General features: G+C 38.7%; 1 protein-coding gene across 4 annotated transcripts in view; it reads left to right on the forward strand.

Moving 5' to 3' along the window:
- Window positions 1–14,837, forward strand: part of GUCY2C (guanylate cyclase 2C) — a 98,120-nt gene that overhangs the window by 11,955 nt on the left and 71,328 nt on the right. For 3 of the 4 annotated variants that reach the window (XM_061417757.1, XM_061417756.1, XM_061417759.1), the window contains exon 2: window positions 11,485–11,591. The exons of the other annotated variant lie outside the window; for it this stretch is intronic. The gene's annotated coding sequence lies outside the window, so the exon portion shown is untranslated. The remainder of the gene's footprint in view (window positions 1–11,484; window positions 11,592–14,837) is intronic. 4 annotated transcript variants of the gene reach the window in all.

Genomic DNA, 14,837 nt, shown 5'->3' on the forward strand with positions numbered 1-14,837 from the left:
TTATGTCTACCAGTGCATATTAATATTTCAGTATCTTTGTGGCCCAGCTAGTAAAGAATTCATCTGCAATACGGGAGACCTGGATTCAATCCCTGGGTTGGAAAGATCCCCTGGAGAAGGGAGCGGCTATCCACTCCAGTATTCTGGCCTGGAGAATTCCATGGACTGTGTACTCCATGGGGTCACAAAGAGTTGGACACAACTGAGCAACTTTCACTTATTATCTCCAGTGGGAGAGACACAACCCAGTACAGAAACTTCAGTCTCTTTATGTCTTATCAAAAAGCCCTTGTATCTGGTTAAGCCATATATATTCAGACCCACACTAATTCCTGGTGTATGGTGGGTTTGGGATTTTCAGTAAAATTTGTTGTAGTCACCAACCAAAGAGATTGTTGCCCGGAAAAACCAATGGAGGGCTATGGTTCTAGTTGGAGGTTAATTTCAAAATCATGCCACATTAAATCCCAAGTATAAATCATGCACAGATTACCCATTGGAGCAATCTTTGTACCCAAGGATTGGGAAAAATTCATGTTCAATAAAATAAGACTGCCTAAATAAACAATAAAAAACAGCTGCATGATGAAATATTGTGCAGTTATTTGAAAAATAAGAATGAAAATCTCTGTACAGATGTGAGCATAGTTCTAGGAACTTTTGCCTTTAAATGATGTCAGTAGACAAGAAAGAAAGTTAAAGAATATATATTCCTCTATGCTTTTAAAAAGCTGGAATGATTTAAAATGAAATTAATAAAAACTGTTACCTACATAAGGTCGGAAGAACAGGATACAGGGGACAGTGATTAGAATGAAATTACGTACATCATTTTTACATTTGATTGTTTCTTACTGACTTGTAGGTGTCTTACGGTAATATGTGTATATTAACCCTTTGGTGTTGTTCATACTACAATTTTCTCTAGTATTTTCATTTTTTATAGTGCACTTGATGAATAGAAGTTCATAATTCTAATGTAGGAGAAAAAAAACCTAGCTTTTCCTTTGTGATTTTCACTTTTTCTTGTTGTCCTAAAACATCTCACCCTCCCTGAATATTCAGCAGATTATTCTAATCTTATACAGACTCTTCCAAAGAATAGAAAAAAGAAACAATGCTCCCCAACATATATTATGAGATTGTTACAACCTTGACCCCAAAGCCTGACATAGGCAGTACTTTCTCATGTTATAAATATACATTATGGATAAATATCACTCAAGACATAGATGTAAAAGTCCAAATAAAATAATAGCAAACCAAATCTAGCAATGTATAAATAAGAAAATAAGTATATATCATGACCAAGTGGAGTTTATTTCAGGATGCAACTATTCCAGCAGTAGTTCAGTATGATAAATATACTGATATCATTTCCTCATGAAAAAATAAAAGTAGAAAAAACATTTGATCATATCAATAGGTAGAGAAAACAATACAACTAAAACATTGTTTATGTTTAGAAACTTGGAACCTACAAATTGAAGGAAATGTCATTAACATAAAATAATCTGAAAAAATAGAAACTGAATTCCTACAGTGAAGTTCTTGGTGAAATGTTAGATGTCATTATCTTTAAAATAGGAAATACAGCAAGATATATACTGTTAGGTGAAAGCAGTACGTTAGAAAAGGGGAAAATAAGGATATAAAAGCAATCTTACCAACCCACCTAGGCAAATTAAGATGCGTAGTCTCCTGGTTTCTATTTGGAGCGATATAATAAAAAGAGAAAAAAAATGTCACTTAGTAAATGATGTGCTTTTATATACAAAAAAACTGATTTACAAATTATTGCTGCTGCTGCTGCTGCTGCTGCTAAGTCACTTCAGTCATGTCCGACTCTGTGCGACCCCATAGACGGCAGCCCACCGGCTCCCCCATCCCTGGGATCCTCCAGGCAAGAACACTGGAGTGGGTTGCCATTTCCTTCTCCAATGCATGAAAGTGAAAAGTGAAAGTGAAGTTGCCTAGTTGTGTCTGACTCCTAGTGACCCCATGGACTGCAGCCTACGAGGCTCCTCTGTCCATGGGATTTTCCAGGCAAGAGTACTGGAGTGGGGTGCCATTGCCTTCTCCGTACAAATTATTAGCGTGCAATAAAAGCTTAGCAAGATTGCCAGATACAAGATCAATACAAAAAGTTTTAAATTTCTATACATAAACAGTAAGATTTTAAAAATACAACTTACAATTGACTTACAAGAACAACAAAAGTGTTAATACATAGTTACGAATAATTCTAATAAATAATATACAGTATACTTATATAGAAAAATAGTAAAACTTCATTTAGATGCATCAATAAAGATGTGAGTAAAGGGACAGACCATGTTCCTGAATAAGAAAACTCAAAACACTAAAGATGTCAAATATCCCAGATTGATCCTGCTCATAAATGTTAACCTTTACATACACTATACTCTAAAAATACTATGGAAAAAAATTACTTTTTTTTAAGTAGAAGGATATTTTATGTGCCTTTCTAGCTTCTTTGTCTATGCCCTAAAGTATTTTACATTCCATCCAAGTGTAATAATGGGAAATGGAAAACAGAACAATGCAAGTTCTATACTGTTGTGGAGAGAACAATGAAGAAATGTCATGAGATAGTAGTCCTTGGAATATTAATACTGAAAACTATAATAAACTGCCTTATAAGGCTTTGTGCTTTTCAAATTGCTGCAGTATCTACTTTTTCTTTTAATTCCTCAAGGTCTTTTAAAATATTTATTGAATTTTGACTGCAGTCTTCTGGGAGCTGGAGGTACAGAAATAAGACAACTCAGTTCTTCGAATTACCACACTTAAATTCTAATAAGAGAGGCATATTAATTAACAAACAAGATAGTATCAAATGATGATAACTCTCATAAAGAAAGTAATGTGAAGTAACATAATAGAGAGTGACTAGGGGAGAGAGGTGTTCTTTAAACTGGTTAAGCACAACAGGTGTCTCTAGGAGGTGCCATTGAGTTGAAAACTGGTAATAAAGATACCAGTGGTAGAGCGTTCCCAGCCGGGGAACAGGTGATGCAACCGTCCTTAAGTGAGTGCAGTTTAGCAAGGCAGAGAAGGATAGGTGAGGAGACCTACAACGTGATAAGATAACTACCATGTAAAGTAGTAGTTCTCAAAGCATAGTCTGTAGACTCCTCAGGTGAAGGTCCTCAAGACACTTTAAAGGGTCAGCAGAGTTAAACTATTTTCAGAATACTAGCATGATATTTGCCTTTACAAATAGATGAGAAAAGAGAAGCAAAAGGTAAGGGAGAAAGGGAAAAATATACCTGACTAAATGCAAAGTTCCAGAGAATAGCAAGGAGAGATAAGAAAGCCTTCTTACTTGAACAACGCAAAGAATAGAGGAATGGGAAAGACCACAGATGTCTTCAAGAAAATTGGAGACATTAAGGGAACATTTCATGCAAAGATGGACATGATAAAGGACAAAAATGGTAAGGACCTAACAGAAGCAGGGGCATCCCTTGTGGCTCAGATGGTAAAGAAAGTGGAAAACTGAAAGTCACTCAATCGTGTCCGACTCTTTGCAATCCCCTGGACTATACAGTCCATGGAATTCTCCAGGCCAGAATACTGGAGTGGGTAGCCTTTCCCTTCTCCAGGGGATCTTCCCAACCCAGGGATTGAACCTAGGTCAACCTCAATGCAGGCAGATTCTTTACCAGCTGAGCCACAAAGGAAGATCCAGATAGAAGAGTATGGCAGGCTACAGTCCATGAGGTTGCAAAGAGTCAGACATGGCTGAGCGACTAAGTGTGTATAACAGAAGCAGAAGAGATTAAGAAAGAGGTGGCAAGAAAACAAAGAAGAACTATACAAAAAAAAGGTCTTAATGACCCAGAAAACCATGATGATGTGGTTGGTCACTCACCTAAAGCTAGACATTTTGGAGTGTGAAGTCAAGTGGGCCTTAGGAAACATCACTACAAAGCTAGTGGAGGTGATGGAATTCCAGCTGAACTTTTTCAAATCCTAAAAGATGATGCTGTCAAAGTGCTGCACTCAATATGTCAGCAAATTTGGAAAATTCAGCAGTGGCCACAAGACTGGAAAAGGTCAGTTTTCATTCCATTCCCAAAGGACAATGCCGAAGAATGTTGAGGAGTTTTGCATCTATATTCATCAGTGATATTGTCGTGTAGTTTTCTTTTTTTGTGTTTTCTTTTTCTTTTCCATGAGGTGATGGTGGCCTCATGGAATCAGTTTGGAAGTGTTCCTTCCTGGGAAGTTTTTTGAAAGAGTTTTAGAAGGATAGATATCCAGTTCAGTTCAGTCTCTCAGTCGTGTCCGACTCTTTGCAACCCCATGGATTGCAGCATGCCAGGCCTCCCTGTCCATCGCCAGCTCCCAGAGTTTACCCAAACTCATGTCCATTGACTCAGTGATGTCATCCAGCCATCTCATCCTCTGTTGTCCCCTTCTCCTCCTGCCTTAAATCTTTCCCAGCATCAGGGTCTTTTCAAATGAGTCAGCTCTTTGCATCAGGTGGCCAAAGTATTGGAGTTCCAGCTTCAACATCAGTCATTCCAATGAACACTCAGATGTGATCTCCTTTAGGATGGACTGGTTGGATCTCCTTGCAGTCCAAGGGACTCTCAAAAGTCTTCTCCAACACCACAGTTCAAAAGCATCAAGTCTTCGGTGCTCAGGTTTCTTTGTAGTCCAACTCTCACATCCATACATGACTACTGGAAAAACCATAGCCTTTGTTGGCAAAGTAATGTCTCTGCTTTTGAATATGCTATCTAGGTTGGTTATAACTTTCTTTCCAAGGAGTAAGCATCTTTTAATTTCATGGCTGCAGTCACCATCTGCAGTGATTTTGGAGCCCCCAAAAATAAAGTCTTCCACTGTTTCCCCATCTATTTGCCTTGAAGTGATGGGAGAGGATGCCATGATCTTAGTTTTCTGAATGTTGAGCTTTAAGCCAACTTTCTCATCTCCTCTTTCACTTTCATCAAGAGGCTCTTTAATTCTTCTTCACTTTCTGCCATAAGGGTGGTGTCATCTGCATGTCTCAAGTTATTGTTAGTTCTCCCAGTAATCTTGATTCCAGCTTGTGCTTCATCCAGCCCAGCATTTCTCATGATGTACTCTCCATATAAGTTAACTAAGCAGAGTGACAATATACAGCCTTGACGAACTCCTTTCCCAATTTGGAACCAATCTGTTGTTTCATGTCCAGTTCTAACTGTTGCTTCCTGACCTTCATACAGATTTCTCAAGAGGCAGGTCCAGTGGTCTGGTATTCCCTTCTCTTTCAGAATTTTCCACCGTTTATTGTGATCCACACAGTCAAAGGCTTTGGCATAGTCAGTAAGGCAGAAATAGATGTTTTTCTGGAATTCTCTTGCTTTTTCGATGATCCAGCAGATGTTGGCAATTTGATCTCTGGTTCCTCTGACTTTTCTAAAACCAGCTTGAACATCTGGAATTTCACGGTTCACATTTTGCTGAAGAATAGACATTAGCTCCTCTCTAAATGTTTGATAGAATTCTGTGAAGCCATCTGGTCCTGGGCTTTTGTTTTTTGGGAGTTTTTTGATTGCAGCTTCAATTTCAGTGCTTGTAATGGGGTTGTTCATAATTTCTATTTTTTCCTGATTCAGTCTTGGAAGATTAAACTTTTCTAAGAATCTGTTCATTTCTTCCAGGTAATCTATTTTATTGCCATATAGTTCTTCATAATAGTATCTTATAATCCTTTGTATTTCTGCATTGTCTGTTATAACCTCTTCTTTTTCATTTCTAATTTTGTTGATTTGATTCTTTTCTCTTATTTTCCTTGGTGAGTCTGGCTAAAGGCTTGTTGATTTTGTTTATATTCTCAAAGAATCAGCTTTTAGTTTTATTAATCTTTACTATCATTTCTTTCATTTCTTTTTCACTTATCTCTGCTGTGATCTTTATGATTTCTTTCCTTCACTAATTTTGGGGGTTTTTTTGTTCTCTTTTTCCAGCTGTTTCGGGTGTAAAGTTAGGTTGTCTATTCAATGCTTTTCTTGTTTCTTGAGGCAGGATTGTATTGCTATAAACTTACCTCTTAAAACTGTTTTTGCTGCATTGCATAGGTTTTGAGTTGTCATGTTTTCATTGTCATTTGTTTCTAGAAATTTTTTGATTTCCCTTTTGATTTCTTCAATAACCTGTTGGTTATTTAGAAATGTATTGTTTAATCTCCATGTGTTTGTGTTTTTTGCAGTTTTTTTCTTGTAATTGATATCTAGTCTTATAGTATTGTGGTCAGAGAAGATGCTTGATATGATTTCAATTTTGTTAAATTTACTGAGGTTTGATTTGTGACCCAAGATGTGATCTATCCTGGAGAATGTTCCATGTGCACTTGAGAAGAAGGTATATTCTTCTGCATTTGGATGGAATGTCCTGAAGATATCAATGAGATCTGTCTCATCTGGTGTATCATTTAGGACTTGTGTTTTCTTATTAATTTTCTGTTTTGATGATCTTTCCATTGGTGTGAGTGGGTTGTTAAAGGCCCCTACTATTATTGTGTTACTGTCAATTTCTCCTTTTATGTCTGTTAGCATTTTGTCTTATGAACTGAAGTGTTCCTATGTTGGGTACATAGATATTTACAATTGTAATGTCTTCCTCTTGGACTGATCCCTTGATCATTATGTAGTGTCCTTCCTTATCTCTTGTAATATTCTTTATTTTAAGGTCTGTTTTGTCTGATATGAGGATTGCTACTCCAGCTTTCTTTTGCTTCCCATTTGCATGGAATATACTTTTCTATCCTTTCACTTTCAGTCCATATGTGTCTTTAGGTCTGAAGTGGATTTCTTGTAGACAGCATATATATGGTACTTTTTGTTTTTTTATCCATTCAGTCAGTCTGTGTCTTTTGGGTGGAACATTTAATCCATGTACATTTAAAGTAATTATTGATACACATGTTCTTATTGCCATTTTCTTAATTGTTTGGGGTTGATTTTGTAGATCTTTTTTCTTCTCTTGTATTTCTTGACTATATAAGTCCCTTTACCATTTATTATAAAGCTGGTTTGGTGGTATTGAATTCACTTAACTTTTGCTTGTCTGAAATGCTTTTTATTTCTCCATCAATTTTGAATGAGATCCTTACGAGGTACAGTGATCTTGGTTATAGATTTTTCCCTTTCAGTACTTTAAATATATCCTTCCATTCCCCTCTGGCCTGCAGAGTTTCTGCTGAAAGATCAGCTGTTAAGCATATGGGGTTTCACTTGTATGTTACTTGTTGCTTTTGCCTTGCTGCTTTTAATATTCTCTCTTTGTGTTTAGTCTTTGTTAGTTTGAATATTATGTTTCTTGGCGTGTTTCTCCTTGGGTTTATCCTGTATGGGACTCTTTGCACCTCTTGGACTTGATTGACTATTTCCTTTTCCATGTTGGGGAAATTTTCAGCTATAAGCTCTTCAAAAATTTTTTCATACCCTTTCTTTTTCTCTTCCTCTTCTGGGATCCCTATAATTCGAATGTTGGTGCATTTGATATTGTCCCAGAGGTCTCTGAGACTATCCTCAGTTCTTTTCATTCTTTTTACTTTTTTCTGCTCTTCAGAAGTTATTTCCACCATTGTATCTTCCAGCTCACCGATTCGTTCCTCTGTTTCAGATATTCTGCTATTGATTCCTTCTAGAGTATTTTTAATTTCAGTAACTGTGTTGTTTTTATGTTTGTTCTTTAATTCTTCTAAGTCTTTAATTTATTCTTGCATTTTTTTCCATTTTGTTTTCAATATTTTTAATCATCTTTACTATCATTATTCTGATTTTTTTTTTCATGTAGTTTGAGTATTTCCTGTTCATTTATTTTGACTTCTTTGTTTCTAGTTTGTTCCTTCATTTGTACAGTATTTCTCTGCCTTAAAAAAATTTTTTTAACTTACTGTGTTTGAGGTCTCCTTTCCCCAGGCTTCAAGGTTGAAATCTACCTTCCTTTCTTCCTTTCTGCTTTCCTAAGTTTAGTCCAGTGATTTGTATAAGTTTCCTATAGAGTGAGATTTGTGCTGAGTTTTTTGTTTGTTTGTTTTTCCTCTGACGGGCAAGGCTGAGTGAGGTGGTAATCCTGTCTGCTGATGATTTGGTTTGTATTTTTGTTTTGTTTGTTTTTTAGATGAAGTGTCCTACACAGGGTGCTACTGGTGGTTGGGCGATGCCTGGTCTTGTATTCAAGTGGTTTCCTTTTTGTGAGTTCTCACTATTTGATACTCCCTAAGGTTAGTTCTCTGGTAGTCTAGGGTCTTGGAGTCAGTGCTTCTACTCCAAAGGCTCAGGGCTTAATCTCTGGAACAAGCAAACCTTGACACTGGTAAGAGGAATTTAGCTGGAACTGTGCATGAACTGTCAAGGCCAAACATGGGCTGGCAATATGTAGAGTCCCTTGGACCATTTGGAACCTCAGGACCTCAGTCCTCAGGACCAAGAGGAGAGTCGTGCCGACTTTTCTGCAGCATCTCCTGGCAATCTTGATTCCAGCTTGTGAATCATCCAGTCCAGCATTTCTCATGATGTACTCTGCATGTGAGCTAAGTAATAAGCAGGGTGAAAATATACAACCTTGTCCAACTCCTTTCCCAGTTTTGAACCAGTCTATTATTCCATGCTTTTTGCGTGTCCTGATTTAGGGATTGTTTTCTCTTCATCTGAAGATGCCTTTTCTAGAAGTCCTCTACTTGAAGGAGGGAATTTGAAATTTATCTCAATTTTTGTCTACTTTGTCCTACTTTATTCACTTAAAACCAAGCTGTGAAAATGTTTTGTTATTCCTAACCATCTGTCTTAACCATCCTTCTTTCAGGAGGAAACACATAGCCTGTTTTTTATTGTTGTTGTTTTTTAAGCCTCTAGTTCTTCTGTAATCATGCAGAAATTCTCCATCAGTAGCACTGTATACGCTGAGTAGCAAGCATAAACTGCAGGAGGAAATGGCAACCCACTCCAGTATTCTTGCCTGGAGAACCCTGTGGACAGAGGAGCCTGGCAGGCTACAGTCTGTGGGGGTCACAAAGGTTGGACACGACTGAGTGACTAAGCATACTTAGCAACCATACACAAGATATTTGATACCAGGAATTTCTTGATCCAACTTCCTCCATTTTTTCATGATAAAGTTGTAATATAGCAGGACCATATGGAGCCATCCAGGGATGGACCCCATCCCCAGGTCCTCTGCTCTAGCTCCTCTGGGAAGTACCTAGCTAACAGTATCTGATGCACATTTCCTGAGTTGTTTTACAGAAGCTAAAATCCCCACCAAATGGAAGAAATGAACTATTTGATGACCATGAGCTGTCAGACATAGTGGAGCCTGAGCCTTGATGGTATTAACCCCTGTGCACTGCACTGTCACCTCATCACCAACCAATCAGAGAACTGCAGGAGTGGGTCACATACCTTGGGACTCCCCTGCCTCCCTTGGTCTTTAAGACTGCCTCCCTGAAACCCATTGGGAATCTGGGTTTTTAGAGCCTTAGCTGTCCCAGACTTTTTGTCTGGTGCCTGTAATAAAAACTGCACTTTCCTTCATCACAACCCAGTCAGTGGCCATATGTGGGTGGGGGTGGACCCGAGTTGGGTTCAATAGCAAAATCCAAACCGGCATCATTATCGTTCCTGCTGATTTCAGGTTTGTGTTTCAGACTGCTCATGGAGCTTGCTCTTGAAATTTATGCCAGAAATTCTTACTCGTCCCTACAGTCACATCCTCATATGACTATATTTTCTTCCCTGACAAATTTACAGTTTTGTACTCTGTCTTGTTGGCTCTTGGCCTCCATTTCTCTGACACACACCTTAATTTAAATACTCTCCTTCTATTTCACAGGGATGTTATGAGTGCCAGCTGTAAATGGGTTTGGTTTCTTTCTCACAGTCTGTTTTTACATCCTTACTTGTTAGGGACAGTCTATCACTGTCTAGATCTCAAAAGTCTATAAAGGTGTTTGAGACCTAAAAGAAAGAAGTCTTGGCTCCAAAAAAAAAAACACAAAAAACAAAAAACTGGTATATTATTCCAACTTGTTGTCGTTTAGTTGATTTGTGTCTGACCTTTTGTGACCCCATGGACTACAGCACATGCCAGGCTCCTCTGTCCTCCACTATCTCCCAGAGTTTGCTCAAATCCAGTAGCAAAACTGTAAGACTCCTTTCAATTTTTTACAGACCTTTTTTTTAAACAGAATGTATTAAATGTAGCCATGTCTGATACATTTGATATGATATGTCTTTAGGCAACCAGTTTCTTCAATCTTGAAGGATTAATAAGTTTTCTCCCCTTGATCTTCTTATCCCTTTCCATCTAATCCTATTTCACCAGGCATTTGCTCCTTCTTCAAATAATTTTGCCAAGTTTTAAACATTCGACAGATTTGCTTTTCCTAATCTGATACATAACGTGAAAAGGAATATCTGCCATTCTACATTTCAGAATTTCTGTTCTTTCTCTCAAATATATCCTGCTAATGCAGTGTAAATATATTTCAAATAATAAAAAAGTTTATCTAAATAAACATAAGTTTCTGTTCCTGTGGTAGATTCCAAATATTTGTTTTTGGGATAATGTTCTAATCACATCTAGTTACACAGTTATTTCTTGAATACAACTTAAATTTCTTTCCACTACCGCTCTTTTCTAATAAAGTGAAGTTGTCATATTCTTAGCTTTTTCATTTCAATTAATTTCAGTTAAAATTAGAGAAGATATTCCTACTATGCACAAAAATAGCACAAAGGAAGAAGCCGTTGATCCTGCCGTTTAGAGAATGGCATCCAGGAATAACAATCACTAACTAAGTTACCCTCTGAGTTACCAGGGAGGCCCAAGAATACTGGAGTGGGTAGCCTATCCCTTCTCCAGGGAACCTTCCCAACCCAGGAATTGAACTGGGGTCTCCTGCATTGCAGGCCGATTCTTGATCAGCTAAGCCACCAGGGAAGCCAACTAGGTGCCAGGAACTTTATAACATCATTTTCTGCTTTAATTAAATCAAACTTCCCCATACAAGAATCTGCAAAGTTCATAATAACAGTAGTTACTAGAAACTTAACAGAATAGTTAGTAGAAACTTAATTTTCATTTGTTGGAGCTCTTGTGAGTATTTCTGGAACTTGCCAGGCATGTCCTGAATTTTGTCCAGTAAGTCTATTTGTCCTATGGACATGAGGGTCTGCAGCGGATTCTGCCCCCTGGTGGCTACAGTCTGCTCATTCACTGAAGTCCCCCAGTGGGTGCAGCAACAGCTCCCATAGCCCCAGGCATTCCTCGAGGATTCGCAAAGCTCCAGAACCAGGCTGCCAATTTTTGATCAAGTGAAGAACAACATTCCTCTGCTTTGTGTGAGGGAGCCTGTTAGAGAGCCCCTGAGCAGTTATATCTGTGACTGAGTATTCTACTGAGCTGTGTATCAGGTGGTTTTAGTTTTGTATTCCAGGTCTTTTTCTCTTCTGAACTAAGGTCTGCATGTACGGACTGGATTGAAGATGGTCTTGAATAATCTGGCAACTGTTGTTTGGCTGTTTCCCTGAGAACGAATCACCTATAGTGTGACTGTTGAACTCCAGGTGAGTGAATATTGTCTGGACAAATCCCATCCATCACTTGGCACACCTATCCACGTCCAGACGCCACCAAGGGTCACAGCTCAGGCTTCTTGGCTAGAATAGAAATAAAATTTATCTTATAATAAAGAAAACTGAAGATAAGCAAATGTAAGTAGTCTGCCCAAGTTCATATGCTTAACAAAGGTCTGAGACATGATTCAAATCCAGCTTCAAGTTTTTTGGGTTTGGATTTTTTGTTTAAGAATATCAAACTGCCTCCTGAGACTCAAAGAAGCTCTTCTTTACCTCTAGATACACAATTCTGTTGTTTAAATGCTTGCCCGACATTTCCTACTACCTAGAGAAGCATCAGTAAACAAAACTGGCAATTACTCTATTTGTAAGAAGTTTACACTTCAAGGAACTGATCAGTTTTTTTTTTTTCCTTCTTTCCCAAGCTATTATTTTAACCCATATAATTATGAGGAAGTAATTCTTCAGCTGCCCTTGAAGGGAGGGAGTAGGGGGTGGGTAGGGGTGGGGAAGAGTAACCTCTGACTTCTCTACAGGAGAATACAGAGTTCCTTTTTCAGAATTGACTTGTCAACCCCATATCCACTCTTTGGCAGCCTAGGGTCTGTTTCCTTCCGTGTGTTGGAGGTAAGAGAAAATAAACAAATTTATTTCCAGAGCACGGGGATCTTTATGACAGTTGAAATGCATTACTGCTGTCTCCAACGCATATTTCCCTTAGTATGTAAACATAGCCACCTGGACCCAGGAGGTAATGCAAGAGTCGCTGGGAAACTGAACAGAATTCCAGCTGCCCCTGCATATATATAACAATTATCTACTCCAGCCTTTCCTGAGCATATAAGAAGACTGTACAAAATGGGCTGGGGAAGGAGGGAGAAGAAGACTGTGTGTGCTAAGTTGCTCAGTCGTGTCTGACTGTTTGTGACCCTGTAGACTGTAGCCCTCCAGGCTCCTCTGTCCATGGGATTCTCCAGACAAGAATACTAGAGTAGGTTGCCATGCTCTCCTCCAGGAGATCTTCCCGACCCAGGGATGGAACTAGTGTCTCTTACGTCTACCTACATTGGCAGGTGGGCTCTTTACCACTAGCACCACCTGGGAAGCCCCGAGGAAAACACTGTTCAAGGATTAAATAGAGTTTCTTTTGGAACGGGAACCAGGAAAAAACAAATTTATCAGCCTGAAGCGCCCAGGCACTGGTGCTGAATTTAGCTATTCAGCCCTAGTGTACAGTAGTGATTTGAGTGTCAGTTGGGTTACCCGACCTAGAAATCTACATAAGATGACTTTGACTCTCATCTCATCCTTGTAGAAAGTCCAAAAACACTCCCCAGTATTTCATCAAGCCCTGAAAATTTAAACTACCATGGTCATCTCTGACTTGAGACTGCTACTTCTGAGAATCACCTAGCCATCCTGTTCCTGTTCTTGCCCCATCCATCTAGACACAGATGTGAGCACTTGTCCATAATTCCCAGAGGTTAGGCAAGTGGTATCTGCCACAGACTTGACTGAAGGTTTGGGAAGAGTTACCCAGTGGGCTTGCCTGGTGGCTCAGATGGTAAAGAATCTGCCTACAATGTGGGATACCTGAGTTCGATCCCTGGGTTGGGAAGATCCCCTGGAGGAGGGCATGGCAAATCACTCCAGTATTCTTGCCTGGAAAATACCATGGACAGAGGAGCCTGGCAGGCTACAGGCCATGGGTCCCAAAGAGTCAGACATAACTGAGGAACTTTCACCCAGTTTTACCAGTTTTAAATTCCCTCTAGGGAATTTGGGGTTCATTTGTGTAACTCCAATGCTGAGATGGTTTAGGGGGCTCAATAATCTATCGTATGGATGGAGTTAGGCATCTTTTCCTCAAGGAAAAGACAAGCAACCTGCCACCTCTTATGTATTTTATATATCCTTGTTCTCAAGAGTCTTCAGTCCCCATCACGTTGGCCAGTTCTTTCTATTGAGTTGACCAAAAGTTTTGTTCAGATTTTTCTGTACAGTGTTACTTAAAACCCAAATGAACTTTTTGGCCAACGCAATGCATAACTCCCATTTCTTTCCTTTTATCTCCTCCTCATTCCCTTGTTCCTGGGTTAGCCCTGGGAACTTCACATTTCCTCATTTTATTATATCAAGCAGTTTATGTTTCTCTGTGCCTAACTCAGAAGGTTTGCATAACCAAACACACTTAAGTGAAAAAGTTAGTCTCTCTATCGTGTCCAACTCTTTGCAACCCTGTGGACTGTCAGGCTCCTCTGTCCATGGAATTCTCCAGGCAAGAATACTGGAGTGGATTGCCATTCACTTCTCCAAGGGATCTTCCGAAACCAGGCATGGCAGGCAGATCCTTTACCATCTGAGCTACCTTAAGTCTTGAGTCCTCAACAAAACCATGTAGACTTTTAGTTACCTGAACCCATCTGGCATCATGTTATCCTGTGTGAATAGGACCAGTAAGTATTTCCTCCACAGGAAAGACAGTAAAGTAGAAATCATTTAAAATTGTTTATTTATACCTTAAAAGTTTTTTTTTTAAATCTCAAAACATATTCATGTTTATTTATTCTCCCACTGGTTGATATAGGCCAGGTAATTTTCTTTGAACATTAGTACTTAGATTGAACCTCTGTATCAGCTTTCTTGCTTTTTTTTTTAATTAAAGTATAGTAGCTTTGCATAAAAGTGATTCAGTTATGTGTGTGTGTATATATATGTGTGTGTATATATATATATTTTTTCAGATTCTTTTCCATTATGTTATTGTAAGATATTGAATGTAGTTCCCTGTACTATACAGTGGGTCCTCGTTGTTTTATTTCATATATAATAGTATGTATCTGTTAATCTCAAATTCCCAATTTTTCCCTCCCCGCGATATCAGATTTCTTAAGCAAAATGCATCTTAATACTACTTTTGGTATTACATGTTTTAAGGTAATTGACAAGCTCTCCGAGGACAAAGTGTTTGTTAGGTTTCTTTGTTATTTTATAAATAACAGTGTTTTATAGCAGTCTTTCCACAGCTATCTTCTTAGTACTTTGTCTTTGTTTAAAATTTTCAACAGTTTTTAAATTATTTTATCAGGTTTGTTGTTGTTGTCGATAGGTCACATCCCACTGTTTTGCAACCCCATGGACTGTAACCTGCCAGGCTCCTCTGTCCATGGGATTTCCCAGGCAAGAATACTGGAGTGGGTTGCCATTTCCTCCTCCAGGAGATTTTCCTGACCC

The sequence above is a fragment of the Bos javanicus genome, chromosome 5 (genome assembly GCF_032452875.1).
Source record: "Bos javanicus breed banteng chromosome 5, ARS-OSU_banteng_1.0, whole genome shotgun sequence".
NCBI lineage: Eukaryota > Metazoa > Chordata > Mammalia > Artiodactyla > Bovidae > Bos > Bos javanicus.